At 41.6% G+C, this 21,722-nt stretch overlaps 1 protein-coding gene and 1 pseudogene across 1 annotated transcript in view; both read left to right on the top strand.

Moving 5' to 3' along the window:
- LOC145354664 (heparan sulfate glucosamine 3-O-sulfotransferase 2-like) overlaps positions 1 to 21,722 on the top strand; it is an 86,269-nt gene that overhangs the window by 19,479 nt on the left and 45,068 nt on the right. The gene's annotated exons all lie outside the window — the stretch shown is intronic.
- LOC145355186 (U1 spliceosomal RNA) lies at positions 9,238 to 9,384 on the top strand (annotated as a pseudogene).

The raw sequence follows: 21,722 nt of genomic DNA, 5'->3' as shown, positions 1-21,722 counted from the left end.
GCATTTAAAATATGTCAAGGCTTTGGACAGAGTATGGAAGAAATTTATTAGAATGGGTCCAGGAATGAGAGATTTCACTTATCTGATTAGGTTGGGGTTATTCCCCTTAGAGCAGAGAAGGCTAAAAGGAGATTTGATAGGGGTGATCAAATTTATGAAGGGTTAAGATAGATCAATTAAAAAGAGTCTATTTCCAATGGTTAAGGATTGATAACATGAAAGTATAGATTTAGGATACTGACAAAAGAACCAAAGACAACATAAGGAAAAAAGATTCTTACTGAAACAAGTGGTTGTGAATTGAAATGTTTTGTTAGGTATGATGGAGTATACAAATTCAGTTTCAAAAATGGGAATTGAGAAAAATACTAGAGGAGGAGGGGAAACTGAAGATTACAGAAAAATGTGAGAAGGGGCAAACAGAACCAGGGAATGCAGTGGAGAGGGAGCTGGGGTTTGCAGAGGCAGGAGGATGATGAATAGGAGGAACTGGGGATTACAGAAAGATGGAAGGAATGGGAAAATTATTCAGGAAATAGAGGAGTGGAGGAAGATACAGCTGGGGAATAAAGAGATTGTAGGACTGGCAACAGTGCACTAAAATGTCAATGAACTGTGAGATGTAAGTTTGATCCCACCCTTTATTCCACTCTGCAAGTGCTTCAGAAGAAAGCAGGTATTTCTAAACCAGGCAAGGGAAACAAAAGAGAGCAGGAAACACTGTTAATAATGATGTAGGAGCTGACTACTGAAGTACAAGTCAAAAAATTTCTATCCTATCATGAATTCTACCCACCCACTGAACCTCCTTCTACACCCAGGCACAATTTCTCTGATTATGATCTCCATCCATCCACTGAATCACCTTCTCATCTCAACACTGGCCTTAGAAATTGCTGCCTTTCCCTCCCAATAATGGTGAAATCTAAGCTACCAAACTTTCCCTTGGAACCACAGTGCTTCCCAGACATTGGGTGGCCCATAAATTTAACTAATGAGACCCAGTAGGTAAGGAAAAATGGGGAAAAAAAGAATATTGCACCCTCATCTAAAATTTTTGTGCTCTTCCAACTCTGGCCTCATTCACATTGTCAATTTTTAACACAAAATCATTGGTCACCATGCTTTCAGCTGTCTTGGTTCTAAACTTTGAAGTTCTTTCCTTAAACTTTTCTGTCTCTTTCCTCCTTTAAAATGTGCCTTAAAACCTAACTCTTTGAACAGGTTTTTGGTCACCTATCCTAACACCTCCTTATTTGGCTTGCTAATAACCTTGTTTTCTGATTATGCTTCTGTGCAGCACCTTAAACACGCTATTTAAATGCAAGTTGTTGTTACTGATGGAGATGAAAACAATCTGGTTTCTATAATACGGGGTCAATCACCAGGTGAGTTTTACACTCCTGGATGTCTTCTCTCTGCTCTCTTCCCTCTTTAGTACTGTGCGCCAGAAAGATTGTTCTAAAAGAGGAGAAATGCAATGTTCAATGGGGAATGGACATGATTAAAGAGGATAATGGGATACTGACTGAATTAACACTAAACCTGTAACAATGTCAATGGAGTCCACTAATTCATCAGCCTCCTGTTTATTGAGAGAAAAGGTTTCCAGTATTTGTTAAAATGGATTCTTAATCATCATCACATTTGTATAGTTGGTTTCCAGTTAAGACTTGCCAAACAAATATCAATTTGATTCTTCTTTTAATTGTATTTCGGAAATCAGGTGAATGTGAAGTAGCAATCTGGGGACTTTCAGGCAGCTGGGAATATTCACAGTCGTTGCCCATTCAGTCTTCGCTTTCTCCTTAGAAACAGGAAAGCTCCCCTAGCATCAAGCCATTGCTTATCTTTCGTGGGTGAGTCAGATAGCAAATGTTGACAGGGTAAGCCACATTGGGAAGCTCGACAAACAGCGTGAATCTGTCCTTAGTTAATACTCACTAGACAGTAACTAGGAGGAAACTCCTTGTTTATATATTGGATCAGAAATGTCAGTGGAATTTAATGTCCTCCCCCATGGTATATTTGGAGCTGGGGAGAAATTTAATTCACCGGAAGGGTGTCAAGTGGGGTCCCCGTCATCATCCCAGTCCCACCTCATGAATAAGCTTCTCATCCTACTGCCACCTAGACCCTTAAGTGGGTAATGAGGTCCCACCTAGGGTCCTCATCGAGTGGGGTAGTCACCACATAGGAAGCACAAAAAGCAAACCCTGTTTGTCTGATCATGGGACCCAGCATCAGGAACAGGGCCACCTCCCTGCTTTTGAAGCCATTCGCCTTCCTCCATCTCCCACAACTCTCAGCCTGTGATTTCCATCCCAGCCTCACTCTCACGTAGCCTGGGGATCCCTCTTTGATCCTGGATCTCTGGAGGGCACACTGCCGGCAGCCCTGATCAATTCCGCTGGTGGGGCTGCCTTCAGTTTACAGCTGCCAGTCTGAATGGTGGGGTTTCTGCTTCCAGGGTCTTTGATCCCAGGGAAGCCCCGCTGCTAGCCACTTCAGTGGCTGACTGGAACTTAATGCAATGGCCTCCCCCAAAGGAGGTGATGTGAAACTGGTGATGGCTATCCAGCCAGTGGACAGGATCCACATTGCTTCGATTAAATGTTATACATCATTTCCTGATTTTGTCCCTACATTATTCCTGCTGTTGTCTTTCCCTGTCAATTGTCCACATTGGAATTCTTCAATTCTTCAAGAATCTGTCAAAATAAATCCAAGGGCGATTGTGTTTAAACAAGACTCTTTTATCAATATGCTTTCATCATCAACGTTTTCAAATGTTCTGTTTCCACTTCTACAACCCCTTTATTATATTTCAGCCTGTAACCCCCAAATATCCATTCTTAAGCCATTGAAGGCCCTGACTGGGTAGTTTATGACAGGGGAGAATGGGGTGTGGGTTGTGGGTGGGTAGACTAATGAGTATAATTATATATGGGAAGTAGCAACGTGGAATCACTGAGTGAGTGACCATTTTTCATTCCTTCCTCTCTGATGTCCTTTACTGAGAGGTTTTTTTGTGCAAACTCCGTACATGATCAACTTGTGATCCATGTATATACCAACAATAGCCTGAGCAGGTTCCTGGTCCATGTTGACTCTAGTCATGTATGTGCAAGCTGTTTCTTCAATGGCACCAAATAAATAATGCAGTGTTTGTTGCAGCTTCTGGTAATTATGGTTCTTATTTCCAACTAATTGAAAAATTAATTAGCCATTATAAATTGAAATGACAAATCTTCTAGTAGCTGCAGTTAGGATTCAGTGAACTGTTCCCAATTCTCCATTCCTGTTCTATCAGTTGATTTGATTTTTTTTTCATCAAGTTGTATTCTAAGTTAATCTTGCATTGTGTTTTCATTCTTAAAGCACATTTTACTTGCAAAGAGCTGAACTATTTGGGGCCTCCAGGAGGGAGATCGGAGATGAGTGGTTGAAAAATCAGGAAGGAAGGTGGGAAATGGTACGCCCATCATCTGCCTGCTCCTTTAGCATTCTGCCAGGTTTTAGGGAAAGTCCGGAGATCAATTGTGCCACATAAGTGACAAATTAAAGGCCACTTTCTCACCACTGCTGGCATTTTTTAGCAGTTGCAGGTCAGCCAGTTAGGTTTTGATATGCAACTAGCCTGATTGATACCTTTGACTTTCCATAGTCATGAGGCTGCTACTGGCTGCAGACATCTTAAAATCAGTTTAATAAAGACTCTCACTGACTATACACTGATAAAGATGGCTGTCCTTAAACTTGAAACAAGCTAAGTACAAGTGGATAAAAAATGACTTTTGAATCTTGCAAAAGCAACAAAGAGGACACTAAGAACCCAGGAACATAGGTTTAAATCTGCTGAAGAAAATCTACTTCAGAAAACAAAGGAAAACAGACGAATGCTGCAAAACTGCAAGTAAGAAGGTAGAAAGGCACACAGAAAAGTGCAAAGCTGCATAAAGAAACTGTTGAAAAGAAACAAAAGAAAAGCACACACAGGCTGCAAATGAAATGACTGGCTGCAGAGAAAGAAAAGGTCAGAGGAAGCACAGACAGAAGCTGGAAGTAAATTACTCAGTGATTAAATATAGCTGCAGTAAATTTTCCAATCCCACATCTAGTCCAATTGAAAAGTGATGCATTGAAAACTGGCAGCTTTTCTACTTAGTGGCAAAACTGAGATTGCATGAGTGTTAGTTTAACAAGCCTGAACCAGCTAAAAGAACAGCCATGCTCCTAACACTGCTGGGGAAGGACTGCTACAAAATGTTTACCATCCTAAATCTAACAGACAAGCAACAACAACAACAAATGGCAGTGAAAGCCTTGAATGCACATTTCCAAAACACAGTGAATGTTGCATATGAACGTGATGTATTCAACACTACAGTTCAGAGTGAAAACCAGACATTGAACAATATGTTACTGCAGTAACGTAGTCAATTCTGCAGTCTTGAACACCAGATCATAGATGGGATGCAATGGCCACCCAGTAAGTCTAAAGCTTGGGCCAGCAATCCTGAACATGCCAACAGAGAAACAGCAACAAATGATCCCATAGTGAGGGAAACAAAAAAAGTCTAGAGCGAAGGAGACTGAAGACCCCAGAGAGAAAGAGAGACAATATTCAAGTGATGGGCAAGATTTCAACTGAATCTATATATTTAAAAATGCACGATAAACTGAAGTCTCCAATGAACCATTGCCAGATCTGACCAAATAAACTTTGGGTACAGTATAAAGATACCAGGAGAAAACAGTGACCCAAATTCCACATACTTGAAACACACCCTACCACATGAGGAGACTGCCTGGTGAACTTCTTGTGGCACATGGTCCATCCTAATTGGGCACTCTGTAACCCACATGTCCTCGAGCAACAACTGCCAATCTCAGGACTACAATCCACGACCACTCATCAAATCTTTCCCATCGGGCCCTGCCTTAGTCCCGGCAATCCTTGACCTTACCGTGAGGCTATCCTCCATTGATGATTCTCCCAATTGGCTGCAGTTCCTGCAATGGCCACCACTCCTATGATTGGCTGCTAGCTCATGGAGGTGGGATCTTATCCCTTAAAGGGAAAAGAGCCCCATGAGGAGGACTCATTAGCTGCCTGATTGCCAGTGAAACTGGTCAGGGTTCTCCATAATGGCTGAGGCAGTATTGCCCCCAACTTTCCTAACTGTTGTCGAGATCACTGTAGAAGAGAGTTTGTTGTGTTTATTAACTTATTTTCAGCTGGGATTTCCTATGAAGAAGTTAATAACCTAGTAGTAATCCAGACAATATGAATTCAACACCCACCAACAACACAATCTCCATGACACTAAGGGGCAATTGAACAAGGCCAATCACCCTAACCCACACAAATGTGCAAACTCCACACAGACATTACCCGAGGCTGGAAGTGCTAACTGCTGTGCCACCATGTCACCCACTGTGCCTGCCATATCAATGGGCCAAATGGCCTCCTTCTGCACTGTAGGAATTCTATGATCCTATGGAATGACTGCTTTGAAATTTACTTCTTTCAGTGTCTCCCTTCTGGAAACTTACCAGTTTGACTAAGCTTTTATTCACCTCCCCGTTCCAGATAATTTCTCTTTCTATGGCTCAGTATCAATTTCTGGCAGATTTATATTATCCTATGTTAAAGGTGCTATATAAATGCAAGTTGTTATTGCCATTCATGAGTTGCTAATTTGCTGACAAGAGTTTTCTTTACCCCATTTGTGCCCTATTGGATGTTATGTGTGGTAAAACCAAGTACATGTTCAAGTGTCAATGCGAGGACAATGTCGTACCTCTCATCCACAGCAATATTCCCTGTTTGAAAAATGAGATTGCCCTTTATATTCCAATTTCTATGTGAACAGACACTTGCCCAATGATTGCACATTGAGGATTGTGCTTTCAACAGTTGTAAGGAGCATTATTGAAACATTGAAACTTTACTTAATTAACTGCCTGACGACTTAGTCCCAGTGAGAACTAGAACCCAGTTGCAGTATCTTTACTCCCATATTTCAGGGAGATTGACAATGAGATGCACATTCCAAGTTAATCTGTAAGAGTCCAATATGTGTCTGGTTACCTGAAGGCAGATTACAGCAAGGTTAATGATTCACAGCATTGGCAGAGTCACCAAAGTATTACTGAAAAGATGGCTAATTTTGGTTGAATATCTTCCAAATGCCTTGCAGTCCTAGTCAGTGTACTGTTGGAGGCAACATCGTGGAAGAGGGACAAGGATCAAAGGAGAATGCACCTTCAGGAAACATAACTTCCAAACCTGGAACCATCCTTTTGCCTCCTTGATTCTCTAAGATTTAAGAATGAAAACATCTCTCCTGCTTCGGGCTCTTTCTCATTCATTATCTTTGTTCTCCAATATTGAGAGCTGGTGGCTTCTCCTCAGATTTCTGCCAGTGAGGCAAAGTTACTGACTTGTGATACCTGAAGCTGACCCAGGGACTCAACCACTGACTTCTTCTTAAGGAATGTGCCTTCACCCAGTGCCTGCCACTGATGGCAACAACTGTGTTTGAAGGTTTTCGCATGAGAGTCTGTTTAAAACACTGCTCCCTCAAACACAGCTATAAGCTGAGTAATTTTGCTTTGTCAATGCTGGCAGTAACATTTACTGCTCAGTTATTAATCTAGACTTTAATTAGTTCACTGCCTATATCTGTGATTGTTTGAAAAACAGGTTGACCATAACTCCAGGCTGATACTCCCAGTGCAATACAGAGAGAGAGGTGGTGCCAGATTTCAGATGTCCACGTTAAACTGAGAATTTGCTTTCCGTCCCAGGGACAGTGTGAAGTGTAACACAGAAGAACAACTGTGGCTTTGACCGCAGCTGTAAGTTCTAGTAAAAACAGAGCTATGGACACTGGTGACATGAACAAGATTCCAGGGAATTACTGGGATTTGTCTAAAGGGAGAGTGACACTCCTCAAGTAAAGCAAGTAACTCATAATCATACACTCAGATACAGAGCTACCCAAACGTTTTTGTTGGGTAAAGGCATGACCTTTCCACCAGATAGTGCATTGCCAAAGTTTTACTGACCATTATCAGGGAGAGTACGAGCCCCATGGATTCGCCTGGAGTGCAGCCTAATGTCTGGGCTATTAGCCATGGGGATTGTCTGTAGGTTACATGTAGATAAGGCCAACTTGCTCCTTGGAAATTATTTAATGGGGGCGAATAAAGTGGCTTCCCCAGGAGTCTCAGAGAAATAAAATTAGGTCAAGGAGTTACAGGAAAAGGTTCCTGGCATTTTCCATGCCTGGGTTGTGACCCAATCAATGGCTAAACAAGCCCCATTGTCAGATGTTAAATTGATACCACAGACTGATAACTCTAGGATTTCTCCAGTTTGCCATCTGAGAATTATAGAATCCCTACAGTGCAGAAGGAGGCCAATCAGCCCATCAAACTGCACCAACAACAATCCCACCCAGACCCTATTCCCGTAACCCCACATATTTACCTTGCTAATCCCGCTGACATTAAGGGACAATTCAGCATGGCCAATCAACCTAACACACACATCTTTGGACTGTGGGAGGAAACCCATGCAGACATGGGGAGAACATGCAAACTGTACACAGTTACCTGAGGTTGGACTTGAATCAGAGTCTCTGGAGCTGTGAGGTAGCAGTGCTAACCACTGTCCCACTGTGCCACCCACTGTGCCCATCGGAATTAGTCCCTTCGAATTAGTTCATGGACATGAGGTTCAAATTTCTCTGAAACTAATCAACAAAAGGTTCTTCAAGCAAAGGGACAAATTTTCCATGTTAGATTACATACGTGTTCTGGGAGTAGTTCGTGATAACCTGTAATGTAACCCAGGAGTGCTTTAAAACTTTGAAAATATGAGCTGCCAAGAATGCTAAATGTTTTAGCCATGGGATCCTGTGTTTAGTGTTACTCCCTTTACAGGGTGAACTGCTGAAAACCTGGTCAGGTAACCCATATATATATTAGTGAAAAGGATTGGTGAGGTGAATTATACAATTAATACACCAGACCATAGGAAAAAGAGTGGGTTATGTCATATCAACATGCTGTACCACAAACAGCTGGCAAATAAACAAGCACAGGTATGTCAGGGAGTAAGGAAAGTGGAGGGCAAAATAGTGAGGATGAGTTTGAGAGAGGCCTGGACAACTCTCAAATTGAACCATCTGCTGTCAGGTTAGCTAACACTGAACTACCAGGAAAATTAGACACTGTGCTTTCTTATTTAAACACAGAACAGTGAGGAGACTTGAACGGGCCGCTCACAGCATTTAAAGGTCTGTATAGGAACAACCAGGGTGCATAACTTTCACCACACAAACCATGATTGTAGGCAATACATTTCCCATTCTTATCACTTAGGTCCTGTGAAATAAGCCTAGGTGAAAGCAGAAATCCAGCATGTTAAGAAACAACCTGGCTGAACCCAGTTGAGGTAGCTGGAGTTCCCCTGTTGGGCTGGTGTCTAAGCCCAATAGTTTAACCAGGTTTTGCATTGACCAGGTTAATGCAGTGACCAGACAAACTTCAATTCCTCACAGGAGTACTGTATTGACAAGGTAGGAAGTGCCACATTTATAACAAAAACAGATCTGCTAAAGGGATACTGGCAGGCTCCCTTAACCCAGGCTTTGTCAGCCTTTTTCATCCCAGATGCTTTTTTCCATTGTTGAGTTATGGCATTCAAACTAAGAAATGCTCTGGCCATCTTCCAGAGCCAGGCAGTGACCAGGCTCTTGTAACTTGATGGGTATTCATAAAAGCGCCAGCAAAGCCTGATGGTTAAAAGGGCTAACTCTGTATCAGGCTAAGATCCGTGGGAGCAGCAAAGAACAGGATGTGCAGCTATGGAAAAAAAACACGGGAAGTGGTTTGACAGTGGTATGCCTTGAACATACAGTGATTGACACAGACCCCTAAGAGAATTACAACCTTTGGCAAAGGCATGACTCTCAGTATTCATGACCAAAAGGTAGTGATTGATTAGTGTTTGTCCAGTCAGTACTTGACTAGAAGCATGATCAGTGCCAGCAGGATCTCTATAAGAGACAAAGGGACATCTGAGGCAGCACTAGCCTGGGATCAACCACTGTAGAAGCAGCAACGCTGGGACTTGGGGACATTAGAACAAAGACTATCAGGATGGAATCTGATCAGTTTGCCTCGCCACAGTTAGACACTAAGTCTAAGTCGTGAGTTTGGATTCTTGGCAGGGGTGAAACCATGATCAAGCAGGTGGTTTGCCCATGACGAGGCTATCCCATTTTACTTCGGTTGTGCTGACGCCTGCGATGTCCCAAATGCGGGCTACTCAACTGCAAAATTTGCGAAGTTTTGATACCTTTCGAATAATTGTGTGTATAACAGAGTAGGTAAGAGATTAGTTACTTTGTGAGTAACAAGGTAAATCAGAGGTTAAGTACTTGGTGTGCAACAAAGTCAGAGGTTAGTTACTTTGTGTATAACATAGTAAAGATGAGGTTAAGTACTTTGTGTATAGTGAAGTTTGATGCCTTGGTGGAGTACAATAAAGAAGATATGTTGTACGTTAATTTGAGAGGTTTTTTTTTGTTTTTATTCCAATTCAATCAAATCAAGTCCAATTCAGAGTCCCAACAAGTTGAGACATGCCTGGTCCAAGCTGACAAGACAGGGCTCTCAACTCCTGTCTTGAGCTTGATCTACATGATCCAAACTGACTGGAGTAGGCATAGCTCCTCCTCCAAGGCTTGATCTCATTTGCATCTCAGCCAAAAGGCCGACATGCCGCTTTTAAAAATTGCTTCAAATGAAGCTAAGACGTAACCTAATGACTTCACAGCAAGTCGATACTGCACTTGATCTTAGCCAAAGCCAGTTGACCTGAGTTCGAGGGCAACACCCCCTAATTGTACTTTGATCTGCTTTTATACAATGGCACTTGAAGGGATCACTTTGAACAGCTAGAAGTCCGTTTTGGATGGTTACTCCAAAGAATGAGTTTTCTAAAGCACTGGTAATTTACTTAGGGCATTTTTTAAAAATCAGTTTTACACAATGTGGGCGTAGCTGGCTGGCCAGCATTATTACCCATCTCTAGTTACCCTTCAGAAGGCAGTGGCGAATTGTCTTCTTGAACCACTGCAGTCCCTGAGGGGGATCCAAAGTGCTGTTAGGAAGGGAAGGTATTTTGATTCAGCAGCAGTGAAGGAATGGTGATAGCCAGGATGCTGAATGATTTTGAAAAGAACCTTCAGATGGTGGGGTCGTAAGGATTGGTTATCCTTTGAGATGATAGCGGTCCAGGGTTTGGAAAATGCTGCCTAAGGAACCTTGATGAGTTCCTGCAGTGCCTCTTGTACACGGTACATACAACTGTTTATCGGTGGTGGAGAGACTGAATGTTTGCAGAAGAGGTAGCAATCAAGCTTTGACCTGGGTAATGTTGAGTTTCTTGGATGTTGTTGGAACTGCACTCATCCAGGCAAGCGGAGAATATTCCATTACACTTATGACTTGGGCTTTGTAGATGGTGGACAGGCTTTGAGAGGGTCAGGAGGTGATTTACTCACTGCAGGATTCCCAGCCTTTGACCTGCTCTGGTAGCCATAGTATTTATATGGCTAGTCCAGTTCAGTTTCTGGTCAATGGTAACCCCTAGGATGTTGACAGCGGGGGGAATTCAGCGATGGTAATGCCATTGAATATCAAGGGGTGATGGCTGGATACTCTTTTGTTGGAGATGATATTGCCTGTGGTGAGAATGCTATTTGTCATTTGTCAGCCGAAGCCTGGATATTGTCCAAATCATGCTGCATTTGGATACTGCTTCAGTATCTGAGGAGTCGCAAATGGTGCTAAATATTGTGTGAACATCCCTATTATAGTTTGGGACAGGTGCTGCCAAGAAGAGAAAAAGTGAAGACATTGATGGACTTTGCCACCCCCAGGACTAAACAGGGAATCATGTGTGTTTTAGGGATGTGTTCCTCCTACCCCAGGTTCTTCCCAAACTTCAGCATAATAGCCACACCACTGATGAACTTGTTGCAAAATTAAATGAGGGTAGTGTGGTCAGTGGAGGGCTAAGCAACCTTTGAAAGGCTAAAAGCCACCTTAGTCAATGAATCAATACTGGCTGCCCCAAACTTCAAAAAGCCCTTTAAGGCAGCTAGTCACTTGTGGTTCAAATGGGTCAGACATAATGGAGTACTTCTCCAAAAAGTTAAATAGACACGAAAAGCAATACTCCACTGTGGAGAAGGAAACCCTGTAACTGGCCCTTAAACACTTTGAAGCACATGTCTGCCATGGATAGAGAGAGATCTTAATATGTACTGACCACAACTCCCTAACTTTTATGAAAATCCAGAATGCTAGGCTATTTCAGTAGGCCATGCTATCACTTAAAGATCATCCACATTTCAAGGAGAAACAATGTGCTAGCTGATGCCTTATCCAAATCTTGACACTGGGCAGAATTACCTGGGTACCAAGATTGTTAAGGAGTGCATCAGATAAACTAAAAAGTGAATGGATGTGCACTTGTTTCCCCACTTATACTGAACCATGTTTTCTCGGCTGAGACAGGACAGAAAATAAATATATATCTACATCAACTGGTCTACCCAGTAAAAATTATCATTTTTTCAATGGACAAGGCTCTCATACAGGAAGAATTTCTAACTTTCAGAAAACAAGTAGGGAGCTTATTATCTCTAAAAGAGGTACAAATGTCTCTGTGACTGCTGACAATGGAATTCCAGAGGAATACATCAACCATTTACTAATTTCTAAGGCAGAGCTCCAGCCTTGGAGAAAGTATGTCAGCTATCTCTAACTCCTAATATCCCAAGGCAGTCTTAATGACCCAGCCATTATCTGTTGCCAAACACAATTGGTTTCAACTGGGGACCTTGTTAAGCACCTAAAACCATGCTGTCGCATGACTGAGATTGACGCTGTCTGAATTGCTTTAATTAATAAGCTGTTGGAAGTTATCTTCAGTTACTGTTTGACCTCCAAAAGAAAATAAGATCCCATGCAGCAGGCTGTCTCCCATCAACAGAAAGAGTTTTGTCCAGGCACAATTGTCTGGTCCACATCTACACTGTAAACTACTGGAACATTGGAAGCAGTCCTTAAAACATAATTCAACTCTACGTTCTTTCTCCCCTCATAAAAGTCTCACTTCTGGAAAGACAGATCACCCTGCGGCAGTCAATCAACCTATCCTCTGAAGAGACCATCCATTAGATTTTTGATTCTGGATGCAGGACTCATATAAAACCATAACTTGCATATTTACTATGGTCTGGCCCTGTACCCCTTCCATTCCCTTATTCCTCTTCGTTTGTATAAGTGCAAAAGGGGCAGACATTTCAAAATCTCCTTCCCATGTTTTGTACAGTGTGTGTGTGTGTGTGTGTGTGTGTGTGTGTGTGTGTGTGTGTGTGTGTGTGTGTGTGTGTGTGTGTGTGTGTGAAATAAGCCAGCCTTTTAATTTAATCTTATCTTAAGTTTGTTATGCAAGTTATTCAGAGGACATTCCAAATTTAAGGTTTGGAGAAAATACCAGCACTTATAAAAGGGGCAAATTAAAACTAAAAAAAGTACTTTTCTGTTACGAATGGGTAGTGAGAGACGAAATTAGGGCTGTTTAAATCTCCCATCTGTAACAGAAATTGGGAGCTAAAATGCAGAATTGATCCAATTCAAGTTTGACCAGAGTCCAAGTTATGAGACGAGTCAAATTAGAGATAATAGAGTCAATTGGAGGCCAAAAAGGGAAACCAGGTGGCTGGAACTGATTTTAAGACAAGTAACTACCAGAACAAATTCTTCATACAAACGCTATGAAAATGGAAGAAGTTAATGCCCAAATGTTAATTCAGCAAGAGAATTTAAGCAAGGGAAGTTCAGAGACCTTTTGCACAGTTGAATTGAAAACTCTGGCTAGAGGGGTAAAGTTCAAATTGCCCAGCAAAATCAAAAGAAATTAACTAATCCTGACATTGGTGGGAATGTTACCAGTGGGGCAGTCAGAAGGCGAGCTTGATTATGTTCCCAAATCTGCTTCCCAAGCAGACTATGGCAGGAGAAATTTAACCTACAGCTAGATCTGCAAGAGAGGGAAAGAGAAAGTTCAACAGAGGAAAAAGGAACAAAAGCACTAGAGAGAAGAAGTGAGAGAGGAAGTGAGGTCTAGAGACAGAGCAAAGGAATAGGAAAGAAATTAAACTGCAGCTCCAAAAATTGGAAATGGAGTGAGCCGTTCAAAGGGAGAGAGACAGACCAGGCAATTGGAAGTTGCAAAGGAAAATATCTCTGCCCTGTAGCCCCCATTATCCCCCGAACCCAGAACCACTCTCTGAGGACTCAAGTATGCGAGGTTCCTTCCCACATTTGAAGAGTGATGTGGAGTCATTCTTTATCACCTTATAAAGATAGCAGAAGAGCTAAAGTGGCCCCCAGAGATTTGAACATCTTTAATTCTAAGGCAGCTGTCTGGGGAAGCCCAAAAGATCTACTCCAAGCTCTCTCCTGAGGTGTCCCTAAGCGATGAGCAAACCAAAGCTGCCCCAGTGCCTCAGAGTTAATCCTAGAGGCATACCACCAGCAGTTCTGGAACACTCATAAGAAGCTAACCCAAATCTACATTGAGTTTGCATGGGTGTAACAAATTGCACTCGGCCAATGGATAAGATCCCTAAAAATCCCACGCACCTATGAGGGGTTGTGTGAGCTAGTACTTTTGGAGGAATTCAAAAATTGCCTGCCCACCAACTTGCGAATGCATCTATAGGAATAGAGAGTGGTGCAGCAGACGTAGCGGACAATTATGACTTCATCCAAAGGCCTATGAACTCAAACTGACCCTTTCCAAACTAAACCCATGATGACAGGAAAGGTAATCAGGGTGATCCAGCTAAGAAAGGACTGGCATCCAGGTAAGACAACACAAAAGCGGTCCAATAAGCCTCCCTATAGCCCAAAAGGAGAATTTCTGAGGCCGGTGTGCTCTCATTGCAACAGGGTAGGCTATTCTATGCTGAAGATTGTAAGGCAAGCCAGTTTCACATGAGTATTCCCCCAAAGAACACCCCAATGGATAGTGCAGCAGAACAGGAAGAGCCAGTCACCATAGAAACCTACCCTTCAGTGGGCATGACACTATGAGCGAAATTCAACTGGCTCGCCCCACCCATCAGTGAACAAACTGAGCTGGTAAAATCACACAGGAACCGAGAAATCAGGATCACACCCGATTTCTCAACTCTCTCAATTTTGTGAAAGCTGGATTTCCTGCGAGATCAGCCTCTCACCAGAAATGGGCGAGAGGCTGAATAATTTATTTAAATATATTATAATGATGATTTCCTTGTGTTTAGTGAGCCTGGCTCAATCGTCTGGGCTCACTTGTCTTTATAACCTCACCAGGTGCTGTTCTCTCCAGCGAGGAAAACATCTGCTCCCCACAAACAGGGAACAGTTGTGTTGGCCTCACCAATGGAACCTTCACCTGATGAAGGCATGGTGCTCCGAAAGCTTATGATTTCAGATAAACCTGTTGGATTATAACCTGGTGTCATGTAATCTCACATCTTGTTTGTCCCAATCCAACACTGGCATCTCCACATCCTGAAAGATTACAGTCAGAACATCTACAATGTGCCCCCCTATTTCCTTTAACACTCTCAGATGGAAACGGTCAGGTCCTGGGGATTTGACACTCTCTAGTTCCACTAATTTCCTCATTATCAATGTTCTACTTACATTAATTTTATTTAGACCCTATTCCCGATCCACTGATTTCATTAATCCATTAATTTCCTTGTAATTTCTAGTAAGCTATCCTCCTTTTCCACTGTAAATACTTTGTGGTGAAGTAATAATTCAACATGTCTGCCTTTTCCCCATTGTAATTAACTATATCACTAACCACTTTCGGTCTGTATTGGGCCGAGATTGCTCCTGACCAGCCTCTTTCACTTCTTCTTATTGATCCTGATGTCCCTTGCAAGCTTCCTTTCATAATCCCTTTTAGTGGCTCTTACAAGCTGCTTTGCGGCCCTTAGCCGGCCTTTGTGTCTTTCCCATTCAGGCCAATTTTTGCGTTTTTTGCATTTTTGTAAGCCCTTTCTTTTAGTTTTATGCTGTCCCTTATCTCTTTAGTTGTCCATAGCTGTTTTTTCTGTGTAATTGTGCTTTTCCTTCTCAGGGGTATAAATTGGTTCTGTATTGCATTAAGTGTTTCTTTAAACCATCCTTTAAACCTTCAGCTGTTTTACCCACTAGCAGATTTTCCCAGTTTACTGAGGATAGTCTCTGTCGCATCTCATTAAAGTCGGCCTTGCCTAAATCCAAAATTCTAGTAGTTGATTTGCTTTCAAATGTTACATTAAACTCAATCATGTTATGATCACTATTTGATAAATGTTCACACACTATTACGTAACTAATTAAATCCAACTCATTACTCATTACTAAATTCTTTTTTTGTATCCAGGACATATTGCTGTAGGAAACAGGATATTAAGTCCAGAAAGAAATGGTTTAAGGACTTGCCCAAAGTATGGCGAGTGGAATCCTTTCTGATTTTAAATAGGGGTCCCCAGAAAAGTCCCCAGACTCAGCCAGCAAATTTGAGAAGGGACCTCATAGCCTTGCTGGAGGAGCACAAGATCTGGCTGTCTGAGATCTCCTCACTTTTAGAAGAGGGATGCCCATAAAGTCCCCAAACAGACCCACGTTTCGCGGGGGATTTACCTTGCCCAGATTTAAAGCAAAAGGACCCTACACCCCTGATGCATAAGGAAGAGGTCTGGCTATCCAAACCCACCTTTCCAAATTTTGAGGGAGACCCACAGGATACTACCCACAAGTACTTCCAGAACCGGGAGGAAACTTCCTCCCCCCGTCAAAAAACCACCAGAGAGCATAGCTAGAGCTGCACCTTCACTAGAGGGTGCTGGTGTTCCAGGGGACAGGGAACATGTTAGCAGAGAGCCCCTTCCAAACACAAAGGCCATGGTCCGGAAGCCAGTCATTGATTTTACTGACTACATTGCAACAGATTTAAATGAGGAGCTGAAAAGTTGCCAAATTCACTCAGCAACAGTGATGGTGATGCTTGCCCAGGTGATAAGCCACCAGGAGGTACAGCAAGAACAGACTATCCCCCAGAGGACAGTAGTAACAGGCACAGAACCCATCACCTAACTCACCAAAGGCTACTGAATGTGGCCATATCCAGTATGGGTGCAGGAGAGACCCCTGCCAGAAGACCATCTTCCTGGCATCCTGGCACAGAAAGACTGGTAGAAATTCAAGAGCTGCTGCTGTGCCCACAAAAAGCCTCTAGCCCCAGAAACGGGAAATCTCCAGTCGTGCTAGAACCTGAACTGGATTTCACTAAAGGGGCCAAAGTCCCTTTAGAACCTCCTGTTCTCCTGACCCTTGGCCTAACCCAGTCCTTGGGACTAAACCCAGGTTAACCAAGTGAACTAACAGAGAGGTGCTAAGCTGGACAAGAGCAGCTTAGTCCTATGATCCCAGGACTTGGCACCCTCATAATGAAATGTCCCTGTACATCACACACAACAGCCTGATCATCACTTTCCCCATGAGTGAGTATTCATTACTCTATAAAACCTTTAAACATTATTGAAGATAATTAATCAGGTGGCTGGCATACCTGGCCCCAATAGAGGGAAGTGAAGTCTGAATTGAAGCACAGAATAGGCCTTCCCAGGCAGATGAATTTCAAATCCCTCCCAAATCATCCAAAACTTCCCAATTCTTAGGGTCAGACTAAGTTCATGCGGATGCCTTAACCACAGTTTAAGCTTCAAAAAGAAGATTTAGTAGGGAATGGTCATTTCCTCTGCTAACTGTGTTTGATATGCAAGTGGGAATGAAAAAATGGTTGTATTCTTTTACACTTCCTATCCTTCCTTCCCAATGGAATTCATTTAATTTTTGCTAAGTAGAAAGATGTGTCCTGATTGAGACAGAATGGAAAATAAATATACATCTACATCACTCAAACTACTCTGTAAAAATTATCAGCCAGCTATGGACAAAGGCAGCTGTTTATGATCCCTAATATTCCAATGTGATCTTAATGGCCCAATTATTACCTGCTCCCAGACACACTGGGTTTCAACTGGGGACCTTGTTAGTTACCCAAAACCATTCTGTCACATGACCAAGACTTGAGCTATTTGAATGCCTTTAATTAATAAGCTGTTGGAAGTTATCTTCAGTTCAGTTTGACCTCCATAGAAAATAGGACTTTAGGCAACAGCTTGCACTGTCTACCAATGAATAGGTAGCAGCAGAAAGAGCCCTGTCCATGTACATTTTATTTGTCTGGCCCTCATCTATCCTGTGAACTATTGGAACATAGGAAGTGTTGCCTTCAAGCCTTATTCAATTCTACGTTCTTTCTCCCCTCGTGAAAGTTTTTTATGGTCTAGCTTTGCACCCCTTTCTTGTCCTTATCTCTCTCTTATTGCATGAGTGTAAAGGGGCAGACGTTGCAAAACCTCTTTCCCCATGTTTTGTTTGTGTTAAATAAACCAACCCTTTATCTTATCCCAAATTTGCTATGCAAGTTATTCACTGAAAATTGGAACACTTCCAAACTTAAGGGTTGGAGAAAACATGCCACAATTTATAAAAGGGAGAAGTCAAAAATGAAAAAAACTTTCTGTTACAGATGGGTAGTGAGAGAAGAAATTGGGGCTATTTAAATTAACTCCCCCACAAGTCACAATTAATTCCCTGTGAAGTGGAGGTATTATGAGGATGTGCTACATAGAACATAGAATGTAACATAGTTACATAGAACATTAATTTATAATATCATTTTGGTGGATGTTTTTACTTTATAATGTTATTGTCTGGTCATATGTATACACATCGAGCTTTCTTAAAAGAACACTTTTGCGAAGCAAGGGATGCTGGCGTGCAACAATACTATATAGCATATGCAAAGGGAAATGCAGAGTCTATGGAGCTCTCAGAACTGTGGCTAAAATATACCCAAGCTGAGGATTTGAAATTCACCTTCCTGGGGAGCCCTATTTTGTGCTACATTTGGACTTCACTTCCCTTTATTGGGCATGCCAGCCTCCGGATTAATTCTGTGGAAGTCATATGACTAAGCTCTTGGGTATAAAATATACTAGATTTGAACTAAGTCAGAGAATCAGGGGCAATAGCCAGCTCCTTCTCCTTCTTCCCTCTCTTTCTCTGAAACTTCTCTCATCAAAGCTGAGCTACCTGTGAACAGAGGTCCTCATTGCTGCAAACCCAGAGTTCTTAAACAAGAATTCAAAATCAACATCACTGTCTCCAAGAGAAAAGAGATTCAACCAACCATGACTGAAAATCTGACTGTTCTAGTGAGAAACTCTCAGAACAAAGAGATCTAGGGATACATGTTCATAGCTCCTTGAAAGTGGAGTCACAGGTAGACAGAATGGTGAAAAAGAGATTCGGCATGCTTCGTTTCTTTGGTCAGAACACTGAATACAGGAGTTGGGATGTCTGTTTGAAGTTAAACAAGACATTGGTAAGGCCACACTTGGAATACTGAGTACAGTTCTGGTCACCTTATTATAGAAAGGATGTTATTAAATTATAAAAGATTTACTAGGATGCTAACAGGACTTGATACTTTGAGTTATAAGGAGAGGCTGGATAGACTGGGAGCATAGGAGGTTTAGGGGTGATCTTATAGAGGTCAATAAAATAATGAGGGGCATAGATCAGTCTCTCTGTCAATATCTTTTCCCAAAGGTGGGGGAGTCTAAAACTAGAGATCATAGATTTAAGGTGAGAGGGGAAAGTTACAAAAAGGTCCAAAGGGGAATTTTTCGCACACAGGGTGGTAAAGGTCTGGAACAACCTGCCAAAGGTAGTAGTAGAGGCAGGTACAATTTTGTCTTTTAAAATGCGTTTAGAGGGATATGGGCCAAATGCAGGCGACTGGGACTAGTTTAGGGGTTAAAAAAAAGGGGCGGCGTGGACAAGTTGGGCTGAAGGGAGCTGTTTCCATGCTGTAAACCTCTATGACTCTAAACTCAGATGGAAACAAACATCTCAACAATCTTCAAATCGTTTTTTTTTGCACACTTTAATTTTTACTTGGCCAAGCTTTAAGATGTGATTCTCTACAGAGTTTTATTTCTTTTTTTATGCATGCTTGAAGAAGATGTTTTTACATTAGTGGACAGTTGGACATACTTGTACATTTGAAACCTTTCGTTAATAATTTCTGCAGCTTTATTTGAGTGAGTTTTTGTGATAAAACTAATTTTTCATTTTTTAACTTAAGGAACCTGACAGGCATGTTTCATACACAAAGTTACACATTTAAATACATGCTGAATTGGCAGTATCAATTTATTTTCTTTTAATTCAAACTCTGTTTCAACCACTAAATTAGAAGTAAAACACTGCAGATATTGGAGATCTCAAATAAAAATAGAAAGGCTGGAATTTTCTGGCCGTTCACACCCTGCCACCACTGCAACCAAGAACTGAGAAATTAGGTGCTCAGCCATATCTCTGTTCACTGCACCAGGATCAGAAAATCCCATTGACATGAACGGATGGACAATTCTGACCAAAATAATGTGAAACTCAGCAAGTGCAGCAGCATCTGTGGGAAGAGAAGCAGAGCTTGTGTTTTGAGTTCAAATGACCCTTCTTTGAATTCTGCTTTTGTTTCTGTTACAATAGGTCAGTTCTCCCCTCCTAACCTGACCATAACATTAGCAGATCCGGTTCAGCAAGCTTGCTTATGTGCATGTTTGAAAATCAAGGCAGGGTGTACAGGATATTTTGTTCCCACCACTCACAATTCCACAAGTGGCATTATCAGGTCACTGCATGAATGAAATCATGACTGTGCCCATTTGAGTATTCAAAATCTCACATTGCATTAGTTTTAATTTTCCAAAGCTCCCTAGATTGTGAGGGAAGATTGAGGGTAAGCAAGGATTTTATTCATGATGTAAGGAAGAGATGAACTTCAGGCCAGTAAGTTTAATAGTTCCAAATTGCTGAAATTCATCATCGGGGGCTGAGTAATGAGCACTTGATGATTTATATATCAGTTAGAGATAGCTAATAGGGTATTGCAAAATATAACCTGTTTCTAAATAACCTAGTAAAAAGTCTGACAACACCAGGTTTTAGTCCAACCTATTTATTTGATAATATACTCACAAGCTTTCGGGGTTAGTCCCTTCGTCAGGTGAATGGAGAGTTCTGGCCTCAGAACTCTCCATTCACCTGACGAAGGGACTAACCCCGAAAGCTTGTGAGTATATTATCAAATAAATAGGTTGGACTAAAACCTGGTGTTGTCAGACTTTTTACTGTGTTTACGCCAGTCCAACGCCGGCATACCCACATCATGTCTAAATAACCTAACAGGGTTTTTTAACTGGGCTACTATGGTGCATGAAATGAAGATCAGTGGAGGTCAATGGATATTCCAAAGGCATTTAGTTAGGTTCCACTAAAGAGACGTCTGCCAGTTGAATTGCACCAAACTTATGAGGTTGATGACTTGAATAGAAAACTGATTGAGGAGTAGATTATAGCTGGGATAAACAGAACATTCTTTCAATGACAAGTGCGGCGGAGAGACAATATTCAAGTTTCCAATAATACTGAGCTTGAACACAGAGGAAACTGAACCTAAAATTGCAAAACAATATTAACTAAACAAGTGGACAGACCAAAGACAGATGCAGTTTAATGAATATGAAGTAGTTCTACATATAACCTAAAGAACGATTTGCATTTAGGGAATACACTTTACATCCTTAGAATGTCTCAAAGAGTTTTACAGCCAATGAAGTGCTTTTGAAATGTAATTACTTTTGTTATGTTTGAAACCTGATAACCCCAACTTGAGCTGAGCAAGATATCGCAGACAGCAATGAGGTAATAACCAGATAATCTATTTTAATGATGCTGGTTGCAGGCTAAAAATTGGCAAGAACACTGAGGAAATCTCCCTGTTCTTCTTCCAATATTACATGGGATCTTTCATATCTATCTGAAAGGGCAGACAGAGCTCTGGCTTAACTTCTCACCTAAAGGATAGCACCCCCAACAATGCAATGTTCCTCAGTACAGCAATGTTAAGCTTGAACTATGTGTTCAAGTCTCTGAATTGATAACTAGACCCATTAGTTTCTGAATTTCAAATAGAGGAGCTACCAATGGTCATAGTTGACAAAATTGTTGGGATGTGATGGCCAATTATGCAAACCGCAACACGAATCAGGGATGAGTAAGGAGGTAGATCGTAGGGGTGCATCTGAATTTACAAAATATATTTTGATGGACAAATGTCCTAATAGTAGTGTATATTGAATGGTGGAGGTAAGTTCAGATCAATCAGCAGGCAACAGACCACTGAATCCGGTTACATGTTCCTTTTATCAATCAATTCTTGAATGGTATTGGAATATATCACCTGAGCATTGGGGAATTATTATGCAAAACTGGCACATTCTCACTGGAATAAAGAAGGTTTAAAGGTGATGGGATTCTAAGGGACAAGATGAAGTTGAATATGACAAATTGTAACATACATTTTCCCCAGAAAAGAGGAGAGAATACAGACTACATTAGAAGGGCAGATAAATTCAAAACCAATCTGCTGAAACATGAGGGGC

This window comes from Carcharhinus amblyrhynchos, chromosome 18 (assembly GCF_965287045.1).
Source record: "Carcharhinus amblyrhynchos chromosome 18, sCarAmb.v2.hapA, whole genome shotgun sequence".
Classification (NCBI taxonomy): Eukaryota; Metazoa; Chordata; class Chondrichthyes; order Carcharhiniformes; family Carcharhinidae; genus Carcharhinus; species Carcharhinus amblyrhynchos.
Note: the sequence above shows the minus strand (reverse complement) of the source record. Positions and strands in the feature narration are given on the sequence as shown.